Source organism: Chaetura pelagica, unplaced genomic scaffold (genome assembly GCF_000747805.2).
Source record: "Chaetura pelagica isolate M959 unplaced genomic scaffold, ChaPel_1.0 scaffold135, whole genome shotgun sequence".
NCBI classification, from domain to species: Eukaryota; Metazoa; Chordata; class Aves; order Apodiformes; family Apodidae; genus Chaetura; species Chaetura pelagica.
In genome coordinates, this window is record NW_009953649.1 from 510,278 (window position 1) to 528,220 (window position 17,943).

The window sequence follows — 17,943 nt, forward strand, 5'->3', positions numbered from 1 at the left end:
GTGCCGAGCAGCCCGGGGGAGCGCGGCGCCGGCACGGCCCGAGCGACGCGGGGCTTCCCCGCGCCCACGGAAACACCAGCGCTGCCGCTTCCCGGTGCTGCGGGGAAATACTGTAACGCTGCCCAGCGCCCGAAACCCGCCCTGAGCTGCTGCTCCTGCTGTTCTTCACCTCTCCTCGGGATGAAACCGCCGCAATTAAGAAAGGGGAGGTTGCCGAGCTTGCAACACTCTGTTGCACAATTCATAGCCACCTCTTTTTTATTGATTTAAAAGGAAACCTTACTGGCAGGGTAAAATTTAGGATTTGTGGTATTTGGTTTCTTCATTTCTGCATCTGGATTTTCACCAACGTGTGATATAGGTTTGCAGCCAGACGCTTTTGCAAAAATGATGAAATATCAAATACCCTGCTGGGTAAATGTAAGTAAGCACCATATCATCTGGCAATAGTGTTATGGGTAACAGGTGATAAATAACTTTCTACAAATGTAGTATTCATGCATTGTAAACATGGGGAGTTCTCTAAAGGAAATTAATTCTTTTTCACATCACAGGATGCTAGTGTCATCATCCTTACATAAATCACTAGGGAATTTTCCTGTGGCACAAGCCATTTAGGCAAACAAATTATTTACCCTTTATTAAAAACAACAACAACAACAACAAAAACAAAACACAAAACATTGTTATATACTGTTATCAAATATATATATATCTATATAAAATTTAGTTCGTACCCAGTATAAGCAAAGTCCTAATAAAAATACATGTGCTCCACCCCAGTAAGTATATGGCCTAAGACACAAATGCTATGAAACACTCAAGTGCTTACCTCCCTAAAATATATGAGCACTAGACATTTAAATACCTTTTTTCCATCAGGGCCTTATATCCTTTTAAGTAGCCAAAATAAGAACATAATTTCATTGAAAACATATGATAAAAAAAAATTGTGATAGTGAGTTGGACAGCTAGTCCAATATTCTGGCTCTGACTGAGGCCGTTAGCAGATGCTGAAGGGAGAAAAATGTAAGAAACAGGATTGGTATACAGGAGTCTTTTCCTTCTATATCCTTTCAAGTTCCAGCAAACTGCACTATAGGGATTTCTTAAACTGGGGTTTGCTCCCAGACCATCATATTTAATAAGCCCTTGGATGTCTCTGCTGCTTTTTAAAAATCCATTTATACTTTGGTCTCAACCACATTCTGTGGCAATGAGCACCACAATTTAATTATAATTTGTGTGAAAAAGTACTTCCTTTTGTTTGCTGTGAGCCTGCTGCATGGTAATTTCATTCAGTGCTCCGTAGCTTTTGTGTGTGACGAGGAGCGGACACTGTGAACAAGGTGCTAGGAGTGTCCTCTCACCAAAGCAGGTACAGTCCTGGCAGGTAAAGTCCCTTCATGTTATCTTTCACTGAGCTGAGATGTCTGACTAGAGGAGTAAAGCCATATTAAGCCCTTGGTCTTTATGTTGAAATCTACAGAGAAGAATAGTCATTCTTTATCCTGTTATGGAATATGGACACTTGTGGACAAAGAATTGCTCTGAACCCATGAACTCATTTCAGGAGGGCTATGGAAAAGCTGTCTGTTAAAAATTAATTCCCTGCACTATTGATTTGAATCGACATCTGACTGACAGCTTGGTGAAAAATTCCCCATCTAAATCCAGTTTTCTGTCTACTCTGAAAAGATGAAATGTTTTATTCTCAAACTGCAATTCTTCGTTTTTAATTTTACACAAAATGCGTGCTACATGGCAAGGGACAGGAGTATACTGTACACAAAATGCGTGCTACATGGCAAGGGACATGTGCCTATGAACTCTGTACGTTTGAATGAGCATCATTTCTAATTGTTCTAACGTTCATTATAAAGAAGTAAACATATTGAAAACATGTGGTGTCAAAGGTAACGTTTAAATGTCCCATAAAATATAATCGATTTACAAGGAGCTGTGACACAAGCTCTTCTCCCCAAGAGTACTACCAAGTTTGAATCATGCTTGAGGAGCACTAGCATTGCTCAGACCAGCATCACAAAAAGCTTCCCTGATCTCACCCATATCCCCGCTTTGATTTCCTCACCAAAATAACAGAGGAATAAGAGACCAGAGAACTACAAAAATACAACTTGGACCCAAAGACCCAGAAGTTCTCACAGTTTGGAATCAGCAGCAGGCACAACGTGGAGCAACACAGTCCACAGCAGAACGTGGACAAGTGAAAAAAAGAGCAGAAAACAGTAGAAACCCAAGTGAGTTGAGAAATCCTTCACAAAAATAGGAATAATGGCAACCTCTGATGCTGTAATCCCCATCTCCCAAAAGACTAAAAGAAGATACTTAGTGGTGTCATTATGAAGACAGGATAAGAGGAATGTCAGCCAGTCTCAAACTAAATATGAGAATGATTTTCCACTTATAAACATTACCTTTGTACACGTGTATATGTATATGTGTCAAATATATATATGTATATAGAGCTTTCTTCACAGCAAATTCATTAGTCTAAGTAACTTTTACAATCCTAGTATCTTTTAAATACCATTTTCTTACTTGCATGCTTCACATGCATGCCTTTAACTATGAAACATATGGAGGTTCTTACAAATATGCTAGAAGTATACTAAGTGAAACAGTATTTGGTCTTACAGTTCATCACAGTTCCATTAGCTCCCTCCTGATCACATCTCCATGATGTCATGTAGGGAATTATTTTGCACTTGTACAAAGATCTCAATTTCATCTTTTTTAATTAAAAATATATCCTCTCCATGCTTGCTTGGTAACTACAGAAGGAGTTTTCTAAGAACAAATAATTAATGTGCTAATAAGCTTGAGTTAAAATTAGTTAAAAACTAAATCCTTCAAGAAATTTATCATTTCTCTTGACCTGTTCTTTGTCCTAAGTAGCCTTAATGATGAAATAATGCAATTAAACGTTCCCTACTATTAATTAAATAAGCTTGTGCATAGGGTATAAAAACAAATTAATATATTCAGTTATAATTAAGTTTATCTGATCATGGTTATCGCTAGTGGCTGTAACTATACAGGCTGTAAATAGGTTGTGTGAGTAGCTTTGCTGCAGACTCCTGGGGGTCCACTGCACCCTCACAAGGAGCTCAGCCCTTCAGCTTGGCACATCTGCAGGTCTACAGTGGATCTGAGATAAGGAGTCACATGCACGTCTCACTCTGATCCTTGGGCGAGTTAACCAGTTCAGAGACCTCTTTTCTGCAAAGATTTTGTGCTCTGACCTGAAGTTGGGTATCTGCACTCAGGTTTCCCTCAGCACTCCTGCGGTCTCTAACATGCACAAAGGAAGCAGCTATGCAGCATGACTGTGTCAGAAACTGAGGGGAACACTTAAAGCACATGAATAGATGGATGAAGTGGGGGTCTGCACTGCTCCCCCTGCCCAGCCACCAGGTAACCTGGGCATCGGCTAAACAAGGGTTCTCCAAACCAACATGGGGCTTAATTGCCTAGCGTGCTTTATCTGCTTTGTACTGCTCCAGTGATGCAAAATAGTTGTAAACTCAATTTAAATGATGGGTGTGCTTTGAATAATTTGTGCTTTTCTGGCATAATAACAAATCTGGGCTTAAATTTAAACAACAACAACAACAACAACAACAAACCCACAACCCAATAAACAACAAAACAAAAATACAAAGAATAAAATAATTCAACCAATATAAGACTGATTCTATCATATCTCCATATGTTTGCAGTGCTAGCTGTAAGTCCCTTGTTTACAAAATCTGAATGCAATGCTTCTTACCTTTCATACTATTGAAATTTTCATACATTATTTACTTTGTAAGCAAATGGCAATAAGTTCTTAGAAATCAGTAAATTTCTAGACAGGATGTAGGTGAGGAATTAAAGGTAGGGAGGTGGAATAGAAATAAAAGGTTAATACAATCCTGAATCCAAGCATTACATATTACTTAAAGACACTGCATCTGCACCGCATAATCTTTCTTCATGCAAAAATACTATGTATCTAGCCTAGATTCTTCAGTGAGAAAGGGAGTAAATTGGTGAGTGATGCATTAACACAGCTATGCAGCTTCTGCTACCAAAGCAGCTGCATTTAAAGAAGCTTGGCTGCTCTCTCCAATGATGCTAGCTCTGTGCTTGCTGAAATACAGTGAGATCACGAGCTGGACCATGATATCTAGCCCTAACTCTATACGTACAGACTAGCAGAGAGTATACCAGAGAAATGCTGCCTTTAAAGGGTGACTGCCGCTCTGTCATGGCTCCCTGCTGTAAAGTCAATTGATTATGTCACCTTGCTCTGTAATTTTAGTGAAAAGCAAGTCCAAGCAAGACTTGGTCTTACTGGGTTTTAGGAAGGCTGAACATGGTTTGGGCTGTTTTGCTGTGTTACATATTGTTGCGTTATGCTTTGCTGTGCTGGGGTATTCTGTAACAATGTAACAATCAGCAACTCTTGTCAGTTACTCAGTCCTGTGAGATAAGGCAGTTAAACCACAGGAATCATGGATGAAGGCTCTCCTAATATCCTTAGCACAGTGCTTTTATGCCTGCTGTAGTTCAGACAGCTTTCAGATGAGAGAGCTCAAAACACTGGGCACCCCAGGAGGCCCAGCATCGGAGGCACATCGCAGCCGCTGCAAGGAGCTGCAGAAGTCCTGACGTTTCTCACAGTACCACTGGCTGGCTATCGTCACCATATGCACACGGATCTCCAAAAAGTCCAAATTAGAGGGAAATCTAGTAAATTTTGAATGCCATTGTTACCATTTATTATTTATGTAATGAGAGCAACCTTCTGAAATAAGGAATTTCTTCTCCAGTCTACCTTATTACGAGAGCACTGCAAGCGGCCTGCATGCTCTGATGCTCACATTGCATCAGACCTTTGGGTGGTGGAGATGATGCTTTCTGAGTGATTTGCATCATAGGAAAATCAAGAACAGTGAGTAATAACTTCCAGTACTCGAGTTTCATAAGTAGCCCTGTTTTAATGAATGTAATGGGGAAGCGTGGTCCTAATTACTTAGTGTCCAAAAGTTACTTCTATTTCCAAGTCTTATTATCTTCAGAAATTACAAAGTCCTAAATTATTAATCAGCTACTTCATAGCTTTCAAGACGGGTTTGGGAAGAGAGGCATGAGATACGTGAGTTATTTTTTATCAATAAAATAGAATGGCTTAAAAATACATCCAGAAATTATTTTGATGTTTAACTCTAGTTTGTTGGAATGCAGTTGTCATATAATGATCTGATAATCTAACTGATACAGCTTGATATATCTGATAATCTGGTAATTGGAGTCTAACTTCATTTTTTTTCTCTATTATATTTATTATGTGTGTCCAAATATTTTTATAAACACTTATGGACCCTCACATTGTAAAAGACCCAGATGATTATAATCATAGAGTCTCAGCTGTCTGGCAAGCATCGTGCTGACCAGAATAGACAAGGATGTTTTCAAAATCTGTTTGAGTATTTGATGTGTAAAAACAACTCACAGTCCTAGCACAAAAAAATAAAGTACTCATGTGGCAAGGAACTTGAAAAGGTTAGAGGAAATACCTCCACCCAGTGAATGCAGCAACTTTATAAAATATGAAGTTATGAAAGTGGCAGCTTTAAGCTGATAGCTCATGTAGAACTAGGCATTGGTCAGTGATTCAGTATACAGTGATTCACTGCATGGAAATCTGATGGCTTATTGGATTCATCCTGAGCTCTTTCTGCAGAAGACCCATCCCATATCAAGTATCTGTCTCAAAGCCTATGTCTGCACTGCAAATTGCAACGTAAGGTAGAGAAAAAGGTTGGACACTTGGAACGATCTAGTTAAAGCAGCACTGAGCCCTGTGCAAGAAAATTACCTTATTTTACCTCCACTATCTGTGTGTCATCTTGCATCCTGCAGTATGGACTACTCAGATACTGAGAAAGCCACTCCAGAAATTTTTGTGGTTTTAAGCTAAATTACTCTTGAGGGCATTTGCCATGAAATATGTTCCATACTCCTTCAACTGTTGTCTTAGCTCTTCTTAAACCTTCTTCAATGGATCAACAGCCCTCTTCATCTTAGGACAGCACAACTATTGTTTCAATAGGAGTCAGTGAAAAATACAAAAGTAATATGGTTTTCAAGTGGCTGTCTAAGATTTTGGCTTTCTGTAGCAAGGGAGCACAGCTCTTCTGGGTGCAGGGTTGCACTGAACATTTTGTTTACTTGCCATGACTCTCAGTTCTTCTTAGAGTCTATGCACTAAATTGTTAGAATAGTCCCAAGACCTGGCTGAAAAGTTACCACAGTCCAGGGACCATTCTCAATAAAATGCTTGTATGAGGCTGTCCTGTTATCCGGAGCAGGTCAGTCACATATGAGTGATTTTTAGGGTTCCTTCTGTTACGTTCACAGTGGAGAGGAGGGTTATCAAGTTGTATAAAAGAACAGATTCCTGGAGGAACCAGTTAGAATCACACCTGCTTAATAAATAGTCCCCATTTTTAATTTCAGAGCAAGATTTGTCATTTTTTGATATGTTTAATGTTTATCATATGGATTTTTATCATGTTTATTCTACAATCACAGTGTTATGTGTACTTAAAGAAGTCAACATATTTATAATAATATATCTATCAACTTTAGCCATCAGATTAGTAATCTTATATAAAATATCAATACAACCCTCTCATACTGATCTCGAATGTATATAGTTTTAAAAATTCTGCTGAGCATAATTCATATTGAATTGCTATAATTATATTGAGTTCGTTCAAGTCTTTCATGTGTTCATTACTGTTAATATTCTATCAAATCTGTGGGATGAGGTGGGTATGATTTACATTCAATATTAATTTATTTCATACATAACAGGACAGCATTGTTCAAGCATATTCAGCAAGAAAGTTTAGGAAAAGGGAGTTGCTTATATCCCTATGTACATTATATAATAGGAAAATTATATGCCTTGTGTGACTTTACTTCTAATGAGCATTTTTCTTGATCAGACATCTAAGGCTGTGACAAATACTGTGACCTGGTTTCAAACAATGTGTAAAAGCAGGTGGTATTCAGGAACTTCTAAGAAGAGTGGGAATCCAGAAAGGTCAAGACAGTAAAAGAGATGGGGACTATCTTGCATATTATTATTATCTTGATATTGTAGAAAATTTAGTAAGCAATGAGAACAAGTACAGAGCACATTATGAAAGGCCATTACTGTTTTTCCACATTTCTGGGATTTAATCCTTAAGTGTTTTAAGATAATTGTCCCATTAACCCATGTTTTCTACAAGCTCAATTTTCAACCAGCAACATCACCTCTGCATGCTGGGATGACAGCACTGCTATTTCACAGAAAATACAGATACTTATTGACCAAGTGATGACGGGATCACACAGAGAGAGACAAAGAACCAGAAAATATGCAGATCCAGAAAATCTCCAGGACAAACATAGGAATTTGCAGTTAAATCAGAAGTCAATCTTTCTGATCAAATATTCTTAGACATTCTGAAGATGACCAGAGCAAAACCCATCCAATATAATTATACCATTCCCTTGAATGTGTAACCTGAATACCAATGTTTAGTTATGGCCTGCTAGGAAAAAAAAAAAAAAATCCTCAGTAAGCAAAAGACTTCAAACACATGAAGACTTTGGATGGTGGAGCAATGTAGCCCAACATCTAAAAAATCAGAAAGACAAAATGGAAGCATATAGCAGGTAGTAGAACACCTTCTGCATATATCTCCTCACATTCAGCTCATCAGTTTCTTAAAACAATCCGAGATTTTTGTGATCCATTAAAACAATACCTGTATATCTGTCATCCTCATAAAATGAGGTAACTTAAATGCAGTAAAGTCAGTCAAATAACACTGATCCTGGCTTTACCAAATTAAGTATAAAAAAATTATATGCACATTTATTTTGGCTTGATTGTTAGTTTTTATGATAAAAGATCCTGTAAGATCACAGTTATCATACACACAATAAAATATTTTTACAGGTAATATCAGAGAGTGGACTAACTAGTCAACTTATGCCTAATTCTAGTAATGAATGCAGTATACCTTTTCTAACCTCTGATTACTTTCACTTTTAACAACACTGCATTATTGGACTTGATCAGAGCTCAGTCTTGAGGACATGCTTTAGTCAGTCTATATTAGTATATACTATATACATGCGTGTATATATTTTAATTTAGCATAAGATAGTTTGAATTAATGGTCATCTGCTTACCACAATGAGAGAACATATGGGTTGTAGCATAGGTTACCACCAATCGACTCCTCCAGTAAATTTGCCCTGTAGTGTGCTGATGGCCCAAGTAAATGCAATGTAGTTTATGTCTTAATGAAAAGAAGTATGTTACTGTATATCCATCTAAGGATGGACAGAAAGGTCTCTTTGAATTCAAGGACATATGGTCTAAAAGAACTTCAATGTAATAAGACTTAATTTGGCTGAAGCTGTAATTTATTGCAGACCCAGCTGTAGATGGGACTCTGTTGTTTTAAGGTTCATAGGCATTTTAAGACTCCAAATAATTTAATTGCTTTGGATGTTTAAGGCATTTTTCCATTAACTTGGATGGACTTCTATGGCAGAAACTATTCTTACATGCAATGCTAGCCATCAGCCATATTTCAGACCTGTGATTGCAAGTCTTTATTTAGGGTCTGTCAAGTAGAAACTGTTCTGGTGGACAGTGAGATCATATGTAACAAGGGGACTGAATGCCAGAGACACTGTGACTTTGCAACCTACAATGTGAGGTACTATCTGGAATCACCTAAAGAAAGTATTTTATGTTTTAAAACGAATGTTGGTGCTTGTTCATACAGCAGGGGTTTTTTTCTATGTTAAACCCTGAGTTTTGTAGGTGAGAGACTGTTTTAAATTGTGCTACAGCCCTATCCTCTAAGGTACAGAGTGTATCCAGCAGAGTGCCAAGCAAATCAACTTCTATCGAGCCAGGCTGGCAGCATGTCCTCAGCAGAATTCTGCATTAGACTTTTCATTAGCATGGCCAATTCCAGCAGGTGGCTTAGTAGTAGTTTTAGGAACATTGGAAAATAAGAACACAGGCTGGAGGGAACACCCTGGCTAATTGCATCTCTATCTCTGGCTCTTCCCAGCAACCAGTTCATACCTTTCCTTCCTTTGCTGGAACAAGTTAATATTAAAAGCAGTAAGTGTTTTTTTCCACATCTATTCTTGCTCGAAGCCTGTTCCAGAGCTCCCTTTGAAAACCTTTTTCACATTTCCAGGCATATTTATTCAAAGACAGCTTATTCCCCATTTGTTCTTGTGCAGTCATCCATATTAAATTGGTCTCACTCCCTTCCACTTGTCCACCTGACACACTGATCTCCCTCGCCTTTAAATATTTGTCCCAGTAAGGCTCTTTAGATCAGACACATGTCAGAAGGTGGAGGTAACCCTCAGAATGCAAAATCTGTCTATGTTGAGAAGATTGGGGGCTCAAATACCATGGCAGCAGCACTCCTTCCAATCACAGAACCCCTTCTCCAGCCCTTTCCTTTTGTAACTTCATCTGTGAAGCTCCCTGGAGTAGGAGTGCAGTAGGCTGTGTGACTTCTCCATCAGCATCCTCTCACTCCCATTCATGTCAAGGGGATCCCTTACTAAGGAGTATTCAAGGTGCAGCTAACACCTAAAGAAATCTTAGAAGCCTGCTGCTTGAGTTTCAGTGCTCTGAGCAGAGTGATCCTTGCTGTGAATAGTGGCAGCAAAACACATGAGATCATGTATGTAAGAAGACTCACCTACATAACTTTGAGGGAGCCTAGAAATGTTGTGTAATTTCTCCTCCCAGACAAAATGGCTTTTTCAGGAAACTCTCTGTGAGTTACTTACAAGTACTTCTCAATCTTAGCATCTTGGAGGACTAGATAAATAAACAAAGTATTAATGTAGACACTTAGATATTAGTCTAGAAGACCAGGGTTCCAGCAGTAATAACTGCATGGTGCAAATGCTTTGGTTCACCTACATGTGATTGCACAGGACAAACAAAAATGTCATCGCTTTGATTTGTTGCTGCATGAGTCACCTTCAAAAGAAAAGTCAAATCACAAGAGAAAATTAAACATTTGTCAAGGAAGTGAAGAATCTGGACCACTAGGATGGATTGGCTGATGATTATTCTGAGTTCAGTTCTGTTAAGAACTAGGTATTGTTGAGTCACTTGCAGACTTGAATGGAAAGAGATCATGCTGCTTTATGGGGATTTCACACTCACATCTAAAAAGTTGTCTCTACACCCAAGAAGAGGTTTGAGTTGACAATGAGCCTGCCATATCCTTTATTCTGCTTGCTGTCATCCTTCCTATAACTATGCTTGGAGAAAAATACTTAGCCCTATCTCAGGACACAGACATCACTGGGAAACATTTGTCTGTCCAAACTTATGGTGGCTGAAAAATAACCAAACATCTGACATGATCAGCAGGCAGCTAGGCCCCCCCCAAAATATGCAGTTATAACATGTACCGAGGGTTTTTTTTTGTATTAAAAAAAGTTATTGTTCAAACAAACAGGAAGCCATTCAGAGACGTTCTAAATTTGACTTCCAGGCTTTTTCAGATTTTGAATGCCTTGCCAGTGCCTCTGAGTGGTATATAATGGAAATAGAAAGGTCACTTCTATTAGTACATCGAAAAGATTTCCACCCACATCTCCTTCCTAAAATGTTGCATGGGTGACATAACAGCAGGCAACATGTGTCATGAGTACTATCTATGTGTATCAGAAAACAGTCCCTGGATTAAAAAAAAAAAAAAAAGCAGCTACCCTGAAGTTATAGCTGTGCAATCACCATTTGTTAAAGGCTAGTCTGGATCTCAAACACCCCCAACAAACATGGGGTCACCACTGAGTTGGTCTGGGTGCTCAAGTGGTAAGCACCTGTCTTATGCATGTACAGTGGATGGCTACTCATTAGGCACTCAGCCCAGGCCTGAGTGCCTGAGCTTCCTTGGCCCTGCTGCTATCATGAAACAGGTAAAAGAAATCTTTTCATGACAAGACAGCAAAGTGGATTGACCATGGGAACGTGCTTACACTTGTGGTTTTTGTCCCCTGGTAAGCAAATGTCTCAAAGGCAGCCAGAAAGTTTCCACATCACATGTTTATTCTTGCTAGGACTCTAAACTAATCTACAACTCAAAACATAAAAAATTCAGGTGTAATTTTTGACATAATATTGTTGGCAAGAATATCTAACTTTTGCCAGCCCTTTGTCAGAAGTGATTTATCATAGCAGAATTACAGCAATAAGGTTGTAAGTTAGGGTGAAGACAGAGAAAGAATGTTCTAGGAGTTTTGAGACATTTAGATTGTCTTTGAGAAGTATCTATAACTTTTCCCAGAGTATTTATGAGAATGAGAAGATTAGAAGTAGATCTTCAGTGGTATAGGGGGGTCAGTGGCTGGGGTTTGTTTCTGACAGTAAGAGCAGACACATACTTTCTTAATGCACTTGATGCTACTGCATGCTGCAAGACAGAATAAAAAATATTCTCCACAAAATCATAATTGTACTTGCACACAGATCTATCCTAGTGAGAAAACATGTTAATGAATAATTGCAAGGCAAAACTCCTTCCTACATTTCCGTACAATGAAGTGATGAACCTGAACACAGGCGTCCACCCTAGCAGAAAAATCTGCAAAATCTTACTTGGTGACCAAACACGCAGGCATTTCAATTTAATTCTGACTAGTTCTTTCCACAAAACTACAAAAAAATTGCCTGCAGGAGGAAGTGCTTGAATCAGCTCCACAGAGAACAGAAGTTCATCCTATTCGCTAAGTGGGATGCATCTTATATTGAGATGCTAAATATTGTTTCATTGCCTTCCATACAGCCCTTCCATAAGTTCTAAAGAACTTTTTATGCCACATTTAGATTCATTGTGAGCCTTTTGCCCCTGGCGCTCCAGCTGTTTCCCTGCTTACATCCTGAGGCAAGAACTGCTGAACTCAGGGAGCAGGAAAACTGAATTATTGGCAGGGATGATCTACAGAAAGTTTTAGAGAGTGTGTGCACCTCAGAATTGGCTAGCCAGATCTTCCAGGAAAAGGAACAAATCTCAAGAGCAGAAGTAATAACCAATATGAGAGAACATTGACATGTTAAAAGGACTTTCAAAGTGTGAAAGGGCAAGAAACAGGTATAATACTGAGCCTGTAATGGTAGATGGTAATGATACTGAAGTGAGAACATTAGTCTGGAAACTACTTAGTGAAGAAAAAAAGGAAATGAGTGAAGGTGGAATTAATGGCTATGGTGATAAAATGTTGGAAGTATGGAATAGGAGAGTAGGATGCTGAGCAGTAAAGGTCAGGGGGAAGAAGGAGGCTTTTTGCTATGGAAATGGGAAGGAGAGAGAGATTTTAGAGCTCAGAAGAATGAACAGTTATATTCTCCAATAGATGAGATGATAAATGAAGGAGAAAGGAATTGGTGGTGACTGAAGTTTAAAAGTGATTTGAAATATTATGGTACAGAGTAGGGAGCACAATTTGGAGATGACATAAAGACATTTTCTCTCTAGACAATGAATTTAAATTGCCAGTGCTACATCAAGAAGTAAGACATTCACCAGTGGGTGAAAGGCTGAAAAGCGCAAGATCTCACTGACTGTAAACTGCCAGTGTAGACTTAAGGCAGTAGGGGGACATGTAGGAAACAGAAATACAATGTTAAAGAGCTAGAAAAAGAAATGTATTATAGTCACTTTTAAAAATTAAGGCTGAATTCTAATAGCTTTTGATTATTAGAATATGTTTGTAGCATCTGAGGAATTCAGTCTTCATAAGGAGATGTTTGGTCAGCATGAATATCAAGATATAACTTAAATCCTGCTTTTAAAAAGTTTTAAAATTAAAAAGAATTCCTTTATGTGTAATAAATAATGACACATGGACAACACCAGAACAAAAACAAAAAAAAACAAACAAACAACCCAAAACCAGATTCAGTTTTCCTTAGCTATCTGCAACTAGAACCTCTCCGCCTGAGGCACTCAGAACTGTGCTATTCAACTAAATTTCCTTGATCTGAAGATAAGAGAAAATTTAGAACTAGCTGTTAGATATCACTTCTATTCCCTCTTCTTTCTGATCCTACCCCACACTCTGAATAAGTATGACATCTCTGGCTAGGTAAGACCAAATTGCCTTCTTGAATAGAAAGATTAATTTTTCCCATGCAGTGCTTGCTTTGGGTTTGGAGATCTGCACATGAAGAAAAAGAAGGTAGAAAAAATTTATAGCAATAAAAGCTCACACCATTCCTAGATTTGTGTTATCTGCTGGAGGCCTTTCTTATCCACAGCATGCTTTCTGTTACAGGACTAAGGTACTAAGGAAAAAGGCATTATTGAGCTAATTGCAAGTGTCCCAAAGATTTTATGGCTGTTAGAGATAATTCAAAATTTAATTGTATCCTGATAAATACCCTTAAGATACATGTCCTGATTTTATTTCAGTTTTTTTGTTTTTTTTTTTTAAAAGACATTTTTCAGCAAAATGTTGCAAGTACTACTTTTCATCAATTCTGTTTATGGAAGATACATAAATATTACTGTAGTATAATTACTAGCAACACTGGTATCCTGAGTACTAATTTGCTGGTAAAGAGAAAGTGGACAGTTCAGTAATGTATGAAACTACATTCTGGAATTAAATCTTAGATCTCCACATTTTTAGGGATAAAGGCATTACTAATTGTCATTCTTTTTGAGGAAAACATAGATTTTACAAAGAAAAGAAACAAAATAATATAATTAAAATATTTACTTGAATTTAAACATTTCCTACAGCTCCATTTTATGTGGATCCTTCCAGAATTAGGTTATTTGTGCATAGGTTGAACTGGCCTAGTATAGGTACAGGCAAGGAAGAATTTATCTTCTTCAGCTGTCATGACAGTAGCTGCTGTATGTACCTTGGCCCCAATCTGCTGCAGAGATTAGGCATCCAAACTAGGATTTAGCTGAGTTTTAGTCCTCTGAATCTAAGAACCCAGAATATCCCATTACCCTCACACCCTTTGGTGCTTAAATTCCCCTTGAGTGCCTATTATTCATGCTTGGAACTGCTTCTAGCTAAGCCAAACCACCTTTCGTCTGGATATGTTTTCTGCCTGAGATCCTGGAGGAGCTTGATACAGGAGACATGCTGAGAGCGTGCCTTTCATTTCATAGAAGAGCAGATCTTGTCACAGAACACAAGACGAACAAACTACCATTCCAAAACACAGCCAGAGAGGAAGACTGGTCAGAAAAAAAGTTTTATGGTTGTTTCATCCCTACTGCCCTCACCAAAACTGTTGCCATTTTCTGCATTTTTATTTCATAAAACAGAGCAGGAGGGACAGCTCTGGCCAGGATATGAGACACCTGGGTTCATTTCATGTGAACCTGAGGGAGGTCAGACCTTCCCCTTCACAAGAAGCCTGACCTAATCACCGGTTTTGTCACCTGAAGATAATCAAAGGGAGAAACGGTCTCCGATATTTCCGTTGACACTCAAAAAACCTACCCAAAAACCCATCAAACAATTAAAGAGTCATTATCCAGAGAGGCAAAAAATTACCCACCATTACAGTGTTTGCCTGTGAGCAGGAATACCTTGATTTCTGCCCTGTTCTAAGTACTAAATAGTCAGGGAGCCGCAATATTTAATCTTTTCAGTATTGAATAAAAGCACGAAAGCACATCCACCATTTCCTTTTTCAAGCCATATTCTAGTCCTTAATGTGCTTTTAAAAGGAATGACTCAGAGTCCTAAGCCTAGGAGAGGGCCACGGCTGCAAATCTCAGTCATTCTGCAGTTCAGCCTGGGTTTCTCAACCCCAGGAAGAGACAGGATAAAGCACTCTTTTGATCAACAGTTCTCCACTGCTGCATGTGCAGCAGCTTAAGCTAGTATTTGCCAGAAATGCTGCTCCTCTCTCCCTGCCCCATGTCAGTGACCAGTTCCGAGAACTACTCCATCTGACAATAACTTGTTTCTACAGAGTTAGTTTTCTGCCACAGCACCTACTTGATTTGGGTTACCATGTGGTAGAAACAAATCATGAGAAAGCGGGAGTCAAAGGACTAATAGCTTGAACTTGAGTTGACCAAAGCTCCCAAGGAGCCTCATACTTGGCATGCTGCCTTTGGGAATTCATTCTGAGGTATCTCATTCTGCCAAGGTATTGCAGATGCCCAGGGACTTTACACAAGGCTGTTCCCTTCTAGGAGGAAAAAAAAACAACAAAAACCCAAACAAACAAACAAAACCCAAACCAAAACACAAACCAAAACAAAAACAAACAAACAATCAAACAAAAAACACCTTTAAAACAAATAGCTTATTGCTTCTTCTTAGCCAGAGTTGTCTGGATTGGTACTTACAAGCCATCTGAGTGGGGCCAGCTCTGAGGAATTCAGAGCTTCCCATCGCATGCTAGAGGCAGAAAGAACATCAGGCTGGCCTTCTCATTTCCTTGCCTTGCTAACAGTGCCCGCGTGAACTGTGCAATTTTTTCCTCTGATGTTGTAGTTTTACTGGGCTCCAGTTTTAACTTCCAAGGTTATGCTTGTGTTTAATATTTGTTTTATCTTGCAAAAATATTATAATATGCAATAGGCTTATCATAAAACGACTGAACCAAAAGCTAAAGAAGTTGAATTTACAAACTGTTTTTCAAACAAATGGAAAAAAATAATTAGGGAGCACATTAAACCGAACAAATCTGGGTACCTACCTTGGGTGAAAACTAAACCTACAGTAAATGTTTTATGCAACAAATAGCCTGACAAGTTCTCTTCAAAGACCTGCAATTATTATTAAGTGGATGTTCAAGCTGACTGGACATCCTAAAAGCTATTTATCCTTGAGAAGTTCTGCAGATTTGTGTGTATCCTAAATCCATAACTAGAAAATTCACTTCTCCATTACCCCATAGTTTCTTTCTCTTTTCTATTTACACTATAATAAAGTCTCCTGAAACTTCACCAGGGTGAAGATATTCACCAAACCTGGATGGAGAGTGCCTGAAGGCAGGCCTTTTCTAGGCATTTCTTCTGACACAGCACTTGGTTCAGGTGCAGATGAGCTCTTCTGGGAGTTGTGTTATACAATTTTGAAATTGTTGTTTTCTAAAAAGAGACTGGTTTTAATCTTTCAAATGCCATGGGGTCAGCTAACAAGACTGTAAGGAAGTTACTTCCTGGGGTCAGAACCCATGCTAAAGGAGGCAGAATGTGGATGGATTTAGGTAACTCCACTTAATGTTTCTGAATTATCTGTCAGTCCCTGCTCTGGAGACTTGTAGAAGAAGCAAGAGGCTCTATGTTCCCCTAGTCTGTGAAATTATTAGTATGACAGGAGTCATATATGGGAGTTGAAAACTGTTGTTTAAAAGTGTATGTAGTACTGAAACAAAAAATGTATAACACCTAATTCCAGACAGGGCTCCCTTAATGCAGACAGGTTCCCTGCATAGTAGCTTAGAGAAATGCAAATAGCATATTTTTACAAGTTAAAGTTTTTCTCTGGTTGTCTACATTTCTTATGTCTCTCTCATTGTCATCTTGTCTAAGTGCCTCAGAATCTAAAAAATGTGTGTCTCAAGTCCAAAGTCATATTTTTGTCTGTCTAGGAAAAAAAGAAAATACTCCTTTCTGCTCATCCAGTAGTCAAGCACTTGTTCTTCTCCTGGATTTAGAAAGCACAGTTTAAGTTCATGATGAGCAGAAAAGAGAGTTCACCTGCATCTCTTGCATCCCCTGGCTTTGTATCTGCTAACAGTAACATCCCCTTTGATGCGACTTCTGCACAAGTGAGAAGTCTAGAGTCACTTAATTCAAAACTGAGAAGATTTTAAAATCACAGATAAGCTTCAGGAACTGGAAAAAAAAAAAATTACATTAATAACTTAAATACATTCTTTTACAATTTGTAGTCTCCGACTTCTTTTCAAAGAAGTAACTAACTAAAAGACATTAAGTGACAATTTAGTGAGGCTTCTTAAATTTTAGGATAGCCCTCAGCTACTGGATCATCTTTCCTCTCTGTTGACTATCTCTGATCAATTTGGTCCCTGATTTGGTCACAAGTGGAACTTCATTTATAACCTGTTTTTTAAAGTTGTGGTGAATGGCTGTTGTAGAAAGTCTAAAGCTTATGTTCTTTAGTGGAATCTGAACACTTATTCTTAAAATGCTTCTGGCTCATCTACTGACACACAGTGCCAGATGTCAATCATAGCAGGATTGCCTGCTGCCTTCTATGTAGAGTTGGACACTGAGAAAGTGTCTTCATCTCCACCACCACGTGTGGTGGTAATGGTGGTTCTAATTAGTTAAACATTAATATAAACATTAACTCTGCACTGCTGTTTTTTTCCTGAATTGAATGTCTTACTTATACTTTGCCAGATTTTAGGATGAGAGAGAGCAGTGAAGATCAACACTGACAGACAAATCAAAGAATCAGTGTGATCTATTAGGGGAATGCAATGAGTTACTGTAAGGGAACACTTTTAGAACCGGAGTGCAGTAAAAGAGGTTTTTATGCTGCATTAAACTTTAATTATCAGAATTGCACCTGGAATATGTCTTCCATTAAAAAGCATTCAAGTATCTTTCTCTGAGACTAACAGACTAACCAACTTTTTTTAAGCATCTCATGAAAGTGACACAATTTCACGGAAACAAGAATAAATTAATAAAAGGGGAAGCAGTATTTCTATCCATTGCTACAACAACTTAGATGGAAAAAGACACACCATTAAAAGAAAAAGGGCAATAAAAGAATATCACTAGACCGCTAAGTTTGCCTTGTGCTTTGCCATAAAAGCTAGGGATTGTCAGAATGAGTGTTCTGAATCTCCATTCA

The 17,943-nt window shown here is 38.4% G+C and overlaps 1 protein-coding gene across 1 annotated transcript in view; it reads left to right on the forward strand.

Moving 5' to 3' along the window:
* RGS17 (regulator of G-protein signaling 17) overlaps positions 1–17,943 on the forward strand; it is a 71,449-nt gene that overhangs the window by 1,104 nt on the left and 52,402 nt on the right. The gene's annotated exons all lie outside the window — the stretch shown is intronic.